The 15,099-nt window shown below is 48.0% G+C and overlaps 1 long non-coding RNA gene and 2 other non-coding genes across 3 annotated transcripts; all 3 read left to right on the top strand.

The window, feature by feature from the left end:
• The first annotated feature begins 2,019 nt into the window (after positions 1 to 2,019).
• LOC126964353 (uncharacterized) lies at positions 2,020 to 5,248 on the top strand. The gene is made up of 4 exons (XR_007729342.1): positions 2,020 to 2,032; positions 3,059 to 3,127; positions 4,582 to 4,767; positions 4,853 to 5,248. It is a non-coding gene; the product is annotated as an uncharacterized LOC126964353 (long non-coding RNA).
• Positions 2,487 to 2,618, top strand: LOC126929904 (small nucleolar RNA SNORA71). The gene has a single exon (XR_007717337.1). It is a non-coding gene; the product is annotated as a small nucleolar RNA SNORA71 (small nucleolar RNA).
• On the top strand, positions 3,773 to 3,906 carry LOC126929902 (small nucleolar RNA SNORA71). The gene has a single exon (XR_007717335.1). It is a non-coding gene; the product is annotated as a small nucleolar RNA SNORA71 (small nucleolar RNA).
• Positions 5,249 to 15,099: the final 9,851 nt, after the last annotated feature.

Here is a 15,099-nt window from a genome sequence, read left to right as displayed (position 1 = left end):
CACAACTGTATGTGGCAGTCCTGCCTACCCTCAGTGGAAGCAGGATGGAGATATTCCCCTGGGTAAATGTGGCATATGTCCCTCACTATAAGCAAAAAACTAGAGCGAGTGTGAAGTCAGAAGTCCACCCAGAGAGAGAGGCAGAGTTGCAGGACAGGGATGGAATTCCAGTTCTGGTGTTCGTTGTTTTGGAGGCCCAGCTTGACCTCTGCCCTTCCCCTCGCTTGATTACATAAGTTTCCAATAATGTATTTTATTTTTGAAGCATAAGTTAGGTTTGTATCGCCAACACATTCTATCTAAAAGCCCAAGTCTTTTCCTTAACTTGTCCTAAATGGCCAGTTATTAAGAAATTCCACTGAGGGTTTGGCTGTTGCATACAGCCTTGTGGGCGTTTTGCTTATCCAGGTTGACTTTCCCATCTGTGACACTGGCCTACGTGGTGAGGGATTCCAGCAAACAGGGCAGCATGTTGAGTTCTTGAATAAGTGTGTTGTGACAGCCTTTGTTACAGCATTTAAAGAACAGTCTGTTCTCAATGACTGACCCTTTGTCTGCTGACGTCAAAAACAAAACAAGACTGCAGACACACTCTTGCCAATGATAGAAGGGATGCATGTTTGAAGTGGATTTTTTTCTATTTTTTTGCTTGGAGAGGAGGGTGTGTGGACACTAGGCTGGCCATGGTCCAAGCTGACCTATTTGCCAACCGACCCCCGACTGGGCTGCCGTAACAAAGTGCCATCATCAACTGGGTGGCTTATAAACAACAGAAATTTATTTCTCACAGTTCTGGAGGCTAAAAGTCCAAGATCAAAGGTACCAGTAGATTTGGTAAACCAGGAAGTGGTGAGGGCCCACTTCCTGGTTTATAGACTGATGGCTGTCTTCTCACTGTGTCCTCAAATGGAAGCTGACGTTTCACAAATATTTTCTGGGTAAATGGATGGGTGGGTGAACTCATGGAAGGGATGCTCCTTTAGATGAACGCTTGGATAAAGGGCGTTAGTAGAGGGACAGAATTGCAGCTCCGTCCGGCCAGGGGGCGCTGCAGGCACGTCTGCGCAGGTAGGGGCCCGGCGGAAGCGCCGCTCTAGGCTGCAGCCGCGCCCCCAGCCGTATTTCCGCTGGCGCAGAGCACCCGAGAGAGAGTCTTGTGGCTGCGGTTTGCAGACTGCTCTTCGCCCCCCTCCGCGAGGTTACCCCTGTACTGGCCGCCATCCATCCTGACGCCCGGGATGAGTCACTGAGAGGCAGCGCCCGAGGCGTGGTCTTCCCAAGAACCCCCAGTGGCCTCCCAAGGCGGGTGCTGTGTACCTCCTTCCCGACAAAAGGGGAAACTGAGGCCCCGAGGGGAGTGGGAAGAGCCGGCCGGACGTCAGGCCCAGCCCCTGGTGCAGTGCTGCGTCCCCTCCGCCGGGGTGGGCCCCTCAGGATTCGCGTGTCCTCGGGAAAGAGACTGGCGGGTGAGCCGCGCCCTCGGCCTTCGCTGGGCTGAGCCGACCCCATGCAGACGTCAGACCCCCGGTCCGCACAGTCTCTATGCGGGGAGGCTTAGTGCCCCTTGAGAAACGTGCAGCCCGGGGCCTTGCACGCGGGCTGAGGGGCTCTAGAGACCTCGCGACTTTCACTCCCCCGACCCCGATCTCCGACTCCTGACTTTGGAAGCCCCCAAAGCTGCTTGTCGGTTGCCTACAGAGTGTCAGTCATTGTGCCACGTCCTTGGAACCGTTAACTCATTTTCTCCTCAATAACCTGTAAAACCTCCACTTTACAGACCAATTGGCTGAGGTTTTAATAGAGGACGCCCAGGGCCCCAGAGGGGCGAATTCCAGACTCCTTTGCCAGAACCTTGTACTAAGCCCCTTCCCTATGCTTTTCCCTGCCTAGGCCTCGTGGGCTGTGCGGCTCTCCTGGAGACAGATGACAGCTCTCCCTTGGATGACTTTGCTGGTTCCGCACCAGCCAGAGCCCCCGTTTTTCCCGCAGCACCCTGATCTGCACTCCCTGAGGGGCTCCCACTGTCCGCGCGGTGAGAATGTCCCTGGGTAAGTGGTGTTGGTCATGAGCACCATGGGGGACCCCAGCGGAGGGCATGGCCATGAATTCCGAGAACTGTCTGGCAAAGCCGGGTGCAGAAGAGAGCCTGGCTAAGTTCTTTCATTCTCTTGAGCTTGACTTTCTGTAACGTAATGAAACTGCGAAAACTCTGTAAAGGGGAGATCTTGCACGTTTTTCTTGCTTTTGAACCCATGATGTCTGGCAACCCGTAGATACTTAATATTTGTGGGATGAATGAACAATTTAGCCTTTTTTTTTTTTTTTAACCAAAAATTAGTCTTCTGTGACTTTCTTGATGGGGGCACATGAGATCTTTGTACTGCATTAGGTGGATAGCGCTCAGATCCTTTGGGCTTGGCGCTTTGGCAGTCTCCAGGCAGCTCATTTTGGCCTCTGTTCCTGGATTGCCCTCTGCTCTTTCCTGCGCCTGCATTCGTAAGTGATCACGGGCCGCCCATGTCCTGGTCATTGGTAGTGCAGGCAGAGGAAATATGGGGAAGGTTGCCGTGTTTGGAGGGTCCACATCTTCACCTTCCTGTCCCGGGAACTTTCCTACACTCCTGCTTCTCAAAGCTGCACACACCTGGGGCATCCAGGGGATTGGGGGCTGCCGTGGGTGTCACGTCATGATTAGAGCTTTCACTTCCTGCTTCCTGCTGTTGGGAACCAGGCTATGTGTGTTGCTTAAATTCCCTTGACGACCAGCAGAGTCACTGCCTCAGCCGCGGCACACTCCTGTAAACCTGGTTTTGATCTTTCAATCTTCTGCTGATTAACTACACATTGATCAGTGCTGGCCACCCTCACCCTGCCATAGACCATCCACTGTCTTCCTCTGTAGAGTTAACTATTTTCTCTTTTATGAGGAAATAGTGTGTTTGCTTAGGAATGTTTACTGTCTGGTAACTACTGTGCTAAGCCCTTTCCTGTTGCTTGCCATCCCTGCTGTGAGCAGGGACAAGCTAGGTGCTCACTCATGGCATCTTATCTGTTGCAGATAGTCCACTGTGTGCAGAGGCATGGGAGTTGTCATGTCGGGAACATGCTAGACCTCCGTGTCCTTGAGGTAAGATCTCTGGTTCATTCTTTGGAATGTTGGTTCTTTGTATCTAGTACAGTCCTGTACATGTTCCCAGGGGCTTTGGGGTTGGTGTAGGGGAGTTGAGAGGTGAGATGAGAATGGCACTGTGGGTCCCCAGATCCGCTGTCCACCCAGCCAACCCACATCACCTCTGGCCCTTCATGTGCCTTTAGGACTTCCTGCTGGGGGGAAACCTCCAGAGTCCCACTTTGGTAATAAGAGGTCTCTGCCCTTTCTCCCTGGGCAGCAGGATGTTGTAATGGAAAATGGGTGGACCTAGGCTTCAGAGACTCTGGTCCTCTGGCTTTAAATCCCCTTCTGCCACTATCCCAGTCAAGGACTGATTCAGAACCTAATTTTCTTCATTTGGAAAATAATGTTCTGATAGAGGTGACTTTTGTGGTACTTGAGACCACATGATTCCTATCATTACCAACCAGTATTTTCCCACTGTTTTTGCCCCATGTGACTTCTCTTTGATTCCTCCTGGCAGGGAAGTTCTATGGGGCTTTTACAGGAAAGCAGAGCCACTTTTGGGGTCCTGGGCTGGATTGTTTTCCTGGACTGGACTTAGTCCACAGGCTGCTGGCATCTGTTTCTCCTCCTGCATCTCTCTCTGCCCTTGTATACACCTGCATTCAAAAATGATCACGGGCTGCCTGTGCTCTGGTCATCGATAACGCAGGGAGAGGAATTGCTGAAAGCCGTTTCCCGTGTTTGGAGGGTTCACACCTGTCCCTTTCAAATGCTGGCGCCTTCACACACTCCTTCTCTCCTGCCAGCACCTTCTGGTCTCAGGAGCATTGCAGGATGCTGTGTGAGTGAGTGATGGGAGACACTTTAGTGTGGCTTTTTTCAGCTTAGCCTCCTGTTATCAGAGAACAGTCTCTCTCAGTGTCAAGGTTTGGGTACTAGATGGTGAGAAAAGCCTGTGTGAATTATTTTTTTTAACAAATAAGTGTGATGTTGGGTGGCATACAGTCACTGCCTTAAGATTTTCAAAGAGAAGCAGCCTTTTGGAGGTGGTGGACCTGGGCAGGTCTTTCAAAGAGTGGGATGCGATGGGCAATAGAAAGGTATTCCAGGGAGGGGTAGCAACATGAGAAGGTCTTTGAGTCTGGGGTGAGCAAGAGTGAGACAGATGTGCAGGCAAGTAATGAGAGCGTGGAGGGATGGCTGCTGGGGTGGTCCTTGGCTCCCAGCACGGCGAGGTGGGACATCTATGGGAGGGGCCCTGAGAGGTCTCTCCAGCTGTCTCTCTGCCAGTTGCACATCTGCTCGGTTGCATGTCAAGACTCCTAGGACAGTTTTGCTAGACTCCTAAGTTTTATTTTGAGTAATCTTTGGGAGCATTGAGATTCCTTTTTGAGATGAGTTTGGTATGAAAGAAACTGGCAACTCATACCTTGATTAACTGGGGGCATTCCCATTGACATCAGCTTGAAGAAAGATGGCAGAGCACTGGCGACCAAGCACTTGCAGCCTCCTGCTCTGTGGCCCCTCCTCACTCCAGGGATGCCGCCCTGGGTCTGGAGACTGTTGGAGGAAACCCCAGGAGGTGCAGGCACTGAGCCTCTCGAGACAATGACCTGGGGTCCCAGCTTCCCTGGAGGGGTCTCCTCATGGTAAGTGAATGCCAAGAGGTTAAGTCGGCCTGTGTTTCCCAGGCAGAAATTCCAAGCCGCTGGCTTCATTTGTCTTCTCTTTTAGATTGTTTGAGGGTTGATCACAGACCAAAAGTGATGAGTGATGTCACTCCATGACGCATGGCTGGACCTTCTTGCCCCTATTGTCTCAGCACAACACTAATCGACTTTTCCCTCAGCGTGGGTGGAGGGTGGGCAGAGGAAAAGCCCTGTGGCTCTGGGGACTTGGGATCCAGAGGTGAAGACCTTTCAGCTGGCTCTGCCCTGCCAGTGCCACAGAGTGCCATGGCCCAGGAAGACTGGTTTTCTTCCATCTAGGCCAGGCCATCCAGTGGCCATCCTCCGTGTCCTCCTGCCTGTTCCTGGTGTGACTTCTGAAAACCAAGAATTTGTTCCTGTTGACTTTTTCTGTGCTGTGGACCATTGTCCTCTCACGCACTCAATAAATCTTGAAACATGCCCTGCTGCTAGTTCTTTCATTTTTGTGTATTTGTTTTTTTTATCAGTATCTCCGTGTGCCAGCAAGACTGGGTATAGAGACTGCGTCACAAGGGCAGGTTTTCTGGTTCTCATTCGTTAAGACTTTCCCCTTGACACACACCCAAGGCTTGACCTAGGGAATGTGAGATGGAACGTGGGATTTGGACTGGGGTTGAACAGTAATCCCAAGTGCATCTAGGGGTTGCAGGGGTTCAGGCTTAGGAGAGACGGGGAACTGTTAGGATTAAGTTGGCGGGGGAAACATTTGAGCCAGAGCTTTGGGAGAGAAGACGGGATGACTTAGGGATGGAGGCAGGGGCGGGAGTCCTTGAGGAATGTAAGAGTGCCCTGAGCTCAGGTGGTGGATTGCAGGTGAATGTAGGAGTTGGTTTTGAGCAGAGGAGAGAGTGGAGTGTATGAGGAACAGCTGCCCTTGGAGAGCTCTATGGGTGTGGTAGGCAGTGCCAGCCACTGGGGCTTCTGTTACCATGAGATAGATTTGGTCTTTGGGAGTTCTCTTTGGTAGCAGCGATCGCAGTGATGTGCTCAGTGTGTATGTGTGTCACCACCGCACATATTACCCTGTCCTCGTTTTTTAGGTAAATTTCACACACAAGAATACTCCCAAAGGCCATGGGAGAAAGTGGGGGGTCAGTTGGTCCCATTCCTTTAGTTGAAATAGAAATCACTGTGACTAAGCCGGGCGTGGTGGCACACGCCTGTAATACCAGCACTTTGGGAGGGTAAGGCGGGCAAATCACTTGAGGTCAGGAGTTCAAGACCAGCCTGACCGATATGGTGAAACCCCATCTCTACTAAAAATACAAAAATTAGGCATGGTGGCAGGCACCTATATTCCTAGCTACTCAGAAGGCTGATGCAGGAGAATCACTTGAACCTGGGAGGTGGAGGTTGCAGGGAGCTGAGATTATGCCACTGCACTCCAGCCTAGGCAACAGAGTGAGACTCTGTCTCAAAAAAAAAAAAGAAAAGAAAAGAAAAAAAAAAGAAATCACTGTGACTAGGATTGAGGGAAACCAGGCTTTCAGGCATCTCTGATGACCTCTGCCAGCAGGAGACATTCTTGGGACTGAAGAGTCCGCTCTGCCAGCCATTTCTGGCGAGGGCCTTATTTCTGCATTGTCCCCCTCCTTATTCCTACCCGAGAACCACCTGACACCTCTGATTTGCTCTCTTGAAGATCCCCCCACCTGCTGCAACCCCTCTCTGGTCAGTTTTATCCAACTGTGTCCCTTGTCCTTTAGTGAGAAATGACCACATTTCCCCCACCAAAGAAAGGGGGTCAAAGTTCTCCCCTTTTCTGAGTCCACTATTTTTAGTGAAGTTTTACACTGGTTGGTGTCTTGAATTGGTAGACCTGTCTTTCGTTAGCAAACTGACCCCTCTCATTGCTAAGCAGGTTCCCGTCCGCTAATAGGACCCGTGTCTACACCCCACTCCCTTCTCCTTTAATCTCTCATTGTCTTTCTCTCTTTTATGGTCTTCTTGACCCACTATCTCAATCCTGCAACCCGGGGGTCCCTTACACCCTGTTTAGTTTGTTTTATAGGAGGCAACAGTGATGGAGTAGTGAAAAACACGGGAAGAGGCGAGACTGCCACGCAGTGGGGGAAGAGTGTCAGCTATAGAGATAGATCACTTACCATGACCTGGCCCCCAGCATAAAAATTTCCTTACTAACCCAGACTGGTTGATTTGTGGAGGGTTCCCTCATTTATCACCCTATTTTCATGCATCCTAGTGGTTGCAGGCTGGATGTGAAGGTCAGTGAACTAATATGTTAGAAGCTCTTAGCATAGCACTTGGCACACAGGAAGTGCTCAGTAAAGGACAGCTCCTCTCAATCACTGGAACTTCCTTTCCAATTGTATGTGGTCCTCATTGCTGGCCCAGCCTCTTAGGTCTTTCTTCTCCTGCCCTCTGCCACCCTCGCCCGACCCTACCCTTGGCCTCTAGCCTAGACTTCCCATTCTCCAGAGGAGACAGCGAGGCCCTCCTCACTCTGCCTGTGGCCTGCCTGTCCACCCTTTTCTCACACAAGCACCCTAGGCCTCAGCCACCCTTCTGCTTAAGGTCCCTGCACATGTTCTTTTCCCGGCCTATGTGCCTTGGAATGCATCATTCACTTCAAGCTTAGCTGATTCAGCTTGTGTCACTTTCTTCAGGAAGTCTTTGCCGGCGGAACCTCCACCCAGACTGGATTCCCCGCCCCTCCTTCCATTCATGTGAAATATCAGTTCTGTGCAGGCACAATTCTAGGAACTGGTAAACAAAACAGGCAAAAGAGCAAATCCCTGCTTTGTACTTACATTTTGGAGGACAAGGGCATATCATAAAGTACTAAAATGGGTAGAATGTTTGAGAAATGTTAAGGAAAAAAGTTACAAAGCAGGGAAACAAGATAGGAAGTTTGGAGACCAGCAGAGGGAGTGGCATTTTAAATTGACTAGACGGGAAGGCCTCCCCAGGGAGGTGCGATTTGACTAAAGTGAGGAGCTCTCGCGGCTGGGTGTTCACGGCAGCCTGTGCAAGCCGCCATCACCACATGGACCATGGACAATAGGAAACTTTTCCTTTGGATACCAGGCTCGGTGAAGTGGGGAGACAACAGGCATCTGAGGCCACTGCAATGCTGCTTCTGATTATGGACGTTTCACCATGTTGTGAGGGTGGCAGCTGAATCAAGCCAGGATTAACTGGTCAGCACCTGGAAGGGTGTGTCTAGAGTCCAGGCTCTGCACCTGTCAGCTCCCCATCCCCCACACCTCCAACCGCAGCTCAGCGGTCTAGGGAAGCCCAGTCACCCAAGGACAGCCTTGATAGGCCTAACCCATCACCTTGGTCCAGGACCCATAGCAGTGATCACCGAGCCCTGCAGTGTTTCTGCTGGGAGAGTTCTGCATGTCAAGAGACTGAGTAATTGGTTGCAGAAACAGGAAGAGACAGAGTAATTAAGTCTTAACAGCAGCCTAGGAGCACAGAACATCGAGCTCCTGTTGCAAGTGAGCTCCTGTTGCAAGTTTCTAGAACTCACAGGTGGAGAATGAAATTTCAGTTGCCAAACCACGTTCGTGCTCCTCCAGGCATGACTGTCAGCAGTATTCTGACTTGCCATCAGGCCTGGGGGTCAGTTTTTTCTGAATTTTTATAAGGTGTGGCCATGTGACCAAGATTCCTCTTCCTTTTCTAAAAAAATTTTTTGTTTATTTTTTGAGACAGAGTCTTGCTCTGTCACCTAGGCTGGAGTGCAGTGGCGCGATCTCGGCTCACTGCAACCTCCGCCTCCTGGGTTCAAATGATTCTTCTGCCTCAGCCTCCCAAGTGGCTGGGATTATAGGCGTGCACCCCCACACCCAGCTAATTTTTTGTAATTTTAGTAGAGATGGGGTTTCACCATATTGGCCAGGCTGGTCTCAAACTTCTGACTTCAAGTGATCCTCCCGCCTCAGCCTCCCGCAGTGTTGGGATTACAGGCATAAGCCACCATGCCCAGCCTGTTTTTAATTATTTTTTTATTTTAAGACAGGGTTTTACTCTGTCGCCCAGTCTGGAGTGCAGTGGCGCAATCTGGGCTCACTACAGCTTCAACTTCTTGGGCTCAAGCAATCCTCCTGCCTCACCCTCCTGAGTAGCTATAGGTGTGTGCCATCAGGCCAGGCTAGTTTTTGTTTTTGTTTTTGTTTTTGTTTTTGTAGAGATAGGATTTTGCAATGTTTCCCAGGCTGCTCTCGAAATCCCAGTCTCAAGTGATCCTCCCAAATTGGCTTCCCAAAGTGGTGGTGGTACAGGCGTGAGCCACCACACATAGCCCTTTTTTTTTTTTTTTTTTTTTTTTTTGAGAGTCCTTACATTCACTACTACTGTGTCCATTACTAAAGGCAGCAAAATGAGTCTTTTCTCATTATAGTAAAAAAACTTACCAACATAATGCCTGACAAGTGGCAGGTGCTCAGTCAACATTTTGGGATAAGGAATGAGGCCAGCAGATGCCCTGATAGTGTGCACCAGGAATGACTCATGCAGGCCCCTCTGCCTCTGTGGGTACAACTGATGACAGGTGGGCCTGGTGAAGTCATTAAGAATCTGATGTGGCTGGGCAAGGTGGCTTGTACTTGGAATCCCAGCTACCCAGGAGGCTGAGGTGGAAGGATCACCTGAGTCCAGGAGTTTGAGACCAACCTGGGCAATACAGCGAGACCCTGTCTCTAAAAAAAGAATTTTTTTTAATTAGCTGGGCACATTGCCACATGCATGTAGTCCCAGCTACTTGGGAGACTGAGGAGGAAGGATTCCTTGAGCCCAGTTCGAGGCTCCAGTGAGTTATGATCATGCCACTGCACTCCAGTCTGGGCAACAGAGCAAGACCCTGTCTCTTAAGGAAAAAAAAAAAGACCCAGGCAGGTGGCCCATGCCTGTAATCCCGACACTGGGAGGCTGAGGTAGGGGGATTACTTGAGCCCAGGAGTTTGAGACCAGCCTAGGCAACATGGTGAAACCCCATCTCTACAAAAAAAATACAAAAATTAGCTGGGTGTGATGGCACGTGCCTGGAGTCCCAGCTACCAGCATGAGTGAGACCCTGTCTCAAAACAAACAAACGAGCAAAAAAAACCTGATGTGGTCACTTAATTGCTATGGGGCCTGGAGCACATTATTTCCCTCCCTGACCCTCAGCTTCTGGCTCTCTGATTTGACCATCAACACAGCATTTACCCCCAAATAGCAAAGATTAAGATGATGCATGTTAAATGCATAACATAGTAACTGCCTTGCATGGAGTGCTCGATAAATGTCTGCTGTTTTTATCTGATGAGCACATATAGCTTGTTGATAGTTAAAATGAAGAACAAATATAAAATGTCATTATGACAGGCTCATCTGTTAAGGCACCACGAATACTTTCTTCTTTCTTGTTTGCTAATTTGCACACATCCCAGCAGGGTTGGTGTTAATCACTGCTACCATTGATTGAAATTCTATTAAATCCCATGCACTGTATTAAGCCTGTATATATAATTACCTCACTTAATCTTCACAACCACCCAGCGAGGTAGATTTACTTATCTTCCATTTTACAAATAAGGAAACCAAGGCTCAAAGAAACGGAAGAGACCTGTCTCACACCTAATGAGTGGCTCAGCTAGTTTTCCATTTCCTGCTGTATTAAATAGTGAAAAGTGTTTCAGGCTGATTTCATAAATAGCATAAGCATACCAAGCTGCTGGGCGCGGTGGCTCAAGCCTGTAATCCCAGCACTTTGGGAGGCCGAGGCGGGCGGATCACGAGGTCAGGAGATCGAGACCATCCTGGCTGACACGGTGAAACCCCGTCTCTACTAAAAAAATACAAAAAACTAGCCGGGCGAGGTGGCGGGCGCCTGTAGTCCCAGCTACTGGGGAGGCTGAGGCAGGAGAATTGCGTGAACCCGGGAGGCGGAGCCTGCAGTGAGCTGAGATCCGGCCACTGCACTCCAGCCTGGGCGGCAGAGCGAGACTCCGTCTCAAAAAAAAAAAAAAAAAAAAAGCATACCAAGCTTGTCAGATCCTTGTTTATACTGGAAAACTGGAAATTAGGATATTTTACTATTTGTTCCATCTGCTTCAAATTATTGCCTATTATTTAGACTTGTTGAAATAGTCCCCATCTAAATCAATGGTTTTGCAGATCGAACTTATGAACCTGACATGTACAGGGACAATAGCCATGTTTTAACCAACACCAAAATATCAAGTGTCCTTCCCACTGCTGTTGTGTCTGAAGCAAGAGTCATCCCAGACCCCCAGAACTTGAGGAAACTTGAGAAGGGTATAACCAATGTGGCCCAATAACCAGGATTAGCATCAAGAAGAGCCATAATCCTACCAGGCAATTGTTGCCTGGCACCGGAGCACCTGTGACACAGTGGCTGGGAGATTCCATGGCTGAATTGAGCTGGGAGAATGAAGAGCTGGACAGAATGAAGGTTCATTTGTCCATCCGAAAAATATTTTTTAGGCACTGTGCTGGGAATAGAGATACCAGGATGAACAAGAAAGTTGTTGCCCTCAAGAGGATCGCATAAATGTATAGAGATAATAAGTTATATGAATTCACATTCCAGATACATATGAACAATCACTATGTGCTGGGCCTTGCTCTCAGATGGGCATTTGGGTCTGAACAAAGCAGATGAAGGAGCTTATAGTGTAGGACAATGCTGTCCAGTTAGAAATATAATGTGAGCACATATATAAACTTTTCCTGGTAACCTCATTAAATAAAAAGAAGCAGGTGAAATAAATTTTGGTAATATTTATATATTTCATTTAGCCCATTACAGCAAAGAATATTGTTATTTCAACATGTAATTAATATTAAAAATTGCCATTATTATTATTTTGAGATAAGAGTCTCTCTCTGTCACCCAGGCTGGAGTGCAGTGGTGTGATCTTGGCTCACTGCAACCTCTGCCTCCCGGGTTCAAGTGATCCTTCCACCTCAGTTTCCCAAGCAGCTGGGACTACAGGCATGTGCCACCATACCTAATTTCTGTATTTTTAGTAGAGATGGGGTTTTGCCATGTTGGCCAGGCTGGTCTCGAACTCCTGGCCTTAAATGATCTACCCGCCTTGGCCTCCCAAAGTGCTCAGATTATAGGCGTGAGCTACCTTGCCTGGCCAATATTAAAAATTATTAATAAGATTTTTCCCCAAATGAAATCTTTGAAATCTGGTATATATTTTATACATACAGCACATCTCAGTTTAGACTAGCCACATTTAGAGTGCTCAGTAGCCACATATGGCGAGTAGCTATCTTACTGGACATCATAGCTTTAGACAATAAAGGGTTCAAGGATGCCTCCTTCACAGGAAGGCTGCTGCATCTTGTGGGGGCTTAATGAAGCTGTTCCAGCTTGGATCCCCCATTCTCTGGTATCCCCTCTTCCCCCATCTTGGCAGAGCAGGGCCAGGTATATATCAGACATGCTTGATGGAATCCTACCTCATGTTCCAGAGCCTTCTGGAGGCAGGACACCGAGTCCTGGGTGTGCTTCTCTAGCACAGATCCTACTGGAGTTAACTTTAGTGTGCCCAGTCAGTCACTACCTATTTACAAAGTGCTGGCCTCTGTGCTAAGCACTGTGAATGCACGCCAGTGAACACAGACATTTGTTAGCTCATAATCTCATCAAGATAAACAAGATACAATGAATAAATTGTTGAAAAACTATGAGAAATTCTATGGAGGAAGAGGGAAAGGTGCTGCAGGAGTAAATAGGGCACCTGACCTCTTGGGACTCAGGGAAGTAGACTTAACTGAGCAAAGGAGGAGAGTGGTCCACATGCAAAAGCAGCGTGGAGGATGCAGGGAGGAGCTCAATGGTGGTTGGTGTGGCTGGCATGCAGCCCAGAGTGGTGTGAGCACTGGCTTTGGAGTCACAGATCTGGTCCAACTTAACTAGGTGACTTTGATGACAAGTTTTAAACTCTGTGCACCTCAGTGATCTCCTTTAGAGGGATGTGGTGAAGATTAAACAGATTGATGTTTGTTTTTTTAAGACGGAGTCTTGCTCTGTCACCCAGGCTGGAGTGCAGTGGTGCAATCTCCACTCACTGCAACCTCCGCTTCCCGGGTTCAAGCGATTCTCCTGCCTCAGCCTCCCGAGTAGCTGAGATTACAGGCATGCGCCACCACACCTGGCTAATTTTTGTATTTTTAGTAGAGATGGGGTTTCACTATGTTTCACCAAGATGGTCTCAAACTCCTGACCTCAAGTGATCCACTCGCCTTGGCCTCCCAAAGTGCTGGGATTACAGGCATGAGCCACCACGCCCTGCCATGAGCAGCTTTTTTTTTTTTTTTTTTTTTTTTTTTTTTAAATAAACCTTTGATTTTGGAATAATTTTAGATTTACAGAAAAATTTAAAACCTAGTACAAAAAGTTCCCATATGCCCTTCACCCAGCTTCCCCTAATATTAGCATCTTATGTAACCGTGACACATTTGTCAAAACTAAGGAATTAACACTGGTACATTACCATTATCTGAACCACAGACCCTATCTGGATTTCGCCAGTTTTCCCATTGATGTCCATTTTCTCTGCCATACAGAATAGCACATTACATTTAGTTATGTGTCCTTATCTCCTCCATCTGGAATGGTTTCTCAGTCTTCCTTTGTTTTTCATGACCTTGACAGTTTTAAAGTGTTGGTAAGATATTTTGTAGAATGTTTCTCAATTTGGATTTTTCTTTTTCTTTTCCTTTTTTTGAGATGGAGTCTTGCTCTGTTGCCCAGGCTGGTGTACAGTGGCACAATTTCAGCTCACTGCAGCCTCCACTTCTCAAGTTCAAACGATTATCATGCTTTAGCCTCTCCAGTAGTTGGGACTACAGGTGTGTGCCACCATGCCCAGCTAATTTTTGTATTTTGTTCTGTTTTGTTTTGTTTTGTTTTGTTTTGAGATGGAGTCTCCCTCTGTCATGCAGACTGGAGTGCAGTGGTGTGATCTCGGCTCCCTGCAGCCTCTGCCTCCTGATTTCCAGTGATTCTCCTGTCTCAACCTCCTGGGTAGCTGGGATTACAGGCATGCGCCACCATATCTGGCTAATTTTTGTGTTTTTAGTAAAGATGGGGCTTCACCATGTTGGCCAGGCTGGTCTCAAACTCCTGACCTCAGGTGATCCATCCCCCGCTCAGTCTTCCAAAGTGCTAAGATTGCAGGTGTGAGCCAACACACCCGGCCTAATTTTTGTATTTTTAGTAAAGATGGGTTTTCACCATGTTGGCCAGGCTGGTCTCATACTCCTGGCCTCAGGGGATCTGCCTACCTTGGCCTTCCAAAGTTCTGGGATTACAGGCGTGAGCCACCGCACCCGGCCCTCAATTTAGGTGTTTTTAACATTTTCTCATGATTAGACTGGAGGCTATGGGTTTCTGGGAAGAACACCCCAGAGGTGAAGTGCCCTTCTCATCACATCATATCGGGGGTACATGGTATCAACGTGACTCATCATCAGTGACATTAACCTTGATCACTTGGTGAAGGTGGTGACTGCCAGACTTCTCTGCTGTGAAATTCTTATTTTTCCCTTTCCATACCATAATATTTGGAACATAGATTTGATTTTAATAGATATTCTAAAAATATATATTTAGAAATCTATACCCACACTGAAAGAGTATATATTTTTCTCAAGCACCTTTGGGGTATTTATTAATATTGTTTGCATATTTAAAATATTTACAAATATCGTCTACAGCATAGAATGTGGTAACTTTTATGCTGCAAAGCAAGTCTCAAATATTAATACCAGCACATCAGTATCAGGAATAAATGGGCTGGGCGTGGTGGCTCACGCCTTTAATCCCAGCACTTTGGGAGGCTGAGTTGGGCAGATCACCTGAGGTCAGGAGTTTGAGACCAGCCTGGCCAACACAGTAAAACCCTGTCTCTACTAAAACTATAAAAATTTGCCAGGCATGGTGGCATGTGCCTGTAGTCCCAGCTCCTCAGGAGGCTGAGGCAGGAGAATCACTTGAACCCCGGAGGTGGAGGTTGCAGTAAGCTGAGATCTTGCCACTTTGCCACTGCACTCCAGCCTGGTCAACAGAGCAAGACTCCATCTCAAAAAAAAAAAAAAAAAAAAAAAAGAATAAATGTCCGCAATATGTCACTACAATATAAAGTCTAAATAAAAACAAAACAAACATTAAAAATACTCAGACCTGAAGGATGATGAAAATACTGTATTATCAAAACTTCTACTATGTATAGCTGAAACAGTAGGAAGGAGAAATTTATAGCCTCAAATGCTTTCATTGGG

Source organism: Macaca thibetana, chromosome 10 (assembly GCF_024542745.1).
Source record: "Macaca thibetana thibetana isolate TM-01 chromosome 10, ASM2454274v1, whole genome shotgun sequence".
Taxonomy (NCBI): domain Eukaryota; kingdom Metazoa; phylum Chordata; class Mammalia; order Primates; family Cercopithecidae; genus Macaca; species Macaca thibetana.
The sequence above is the reverse complement of the archived record's forward strand: the minus strand, read 5'-3'. Positions and strand labels throughout refer to the sequence as shown.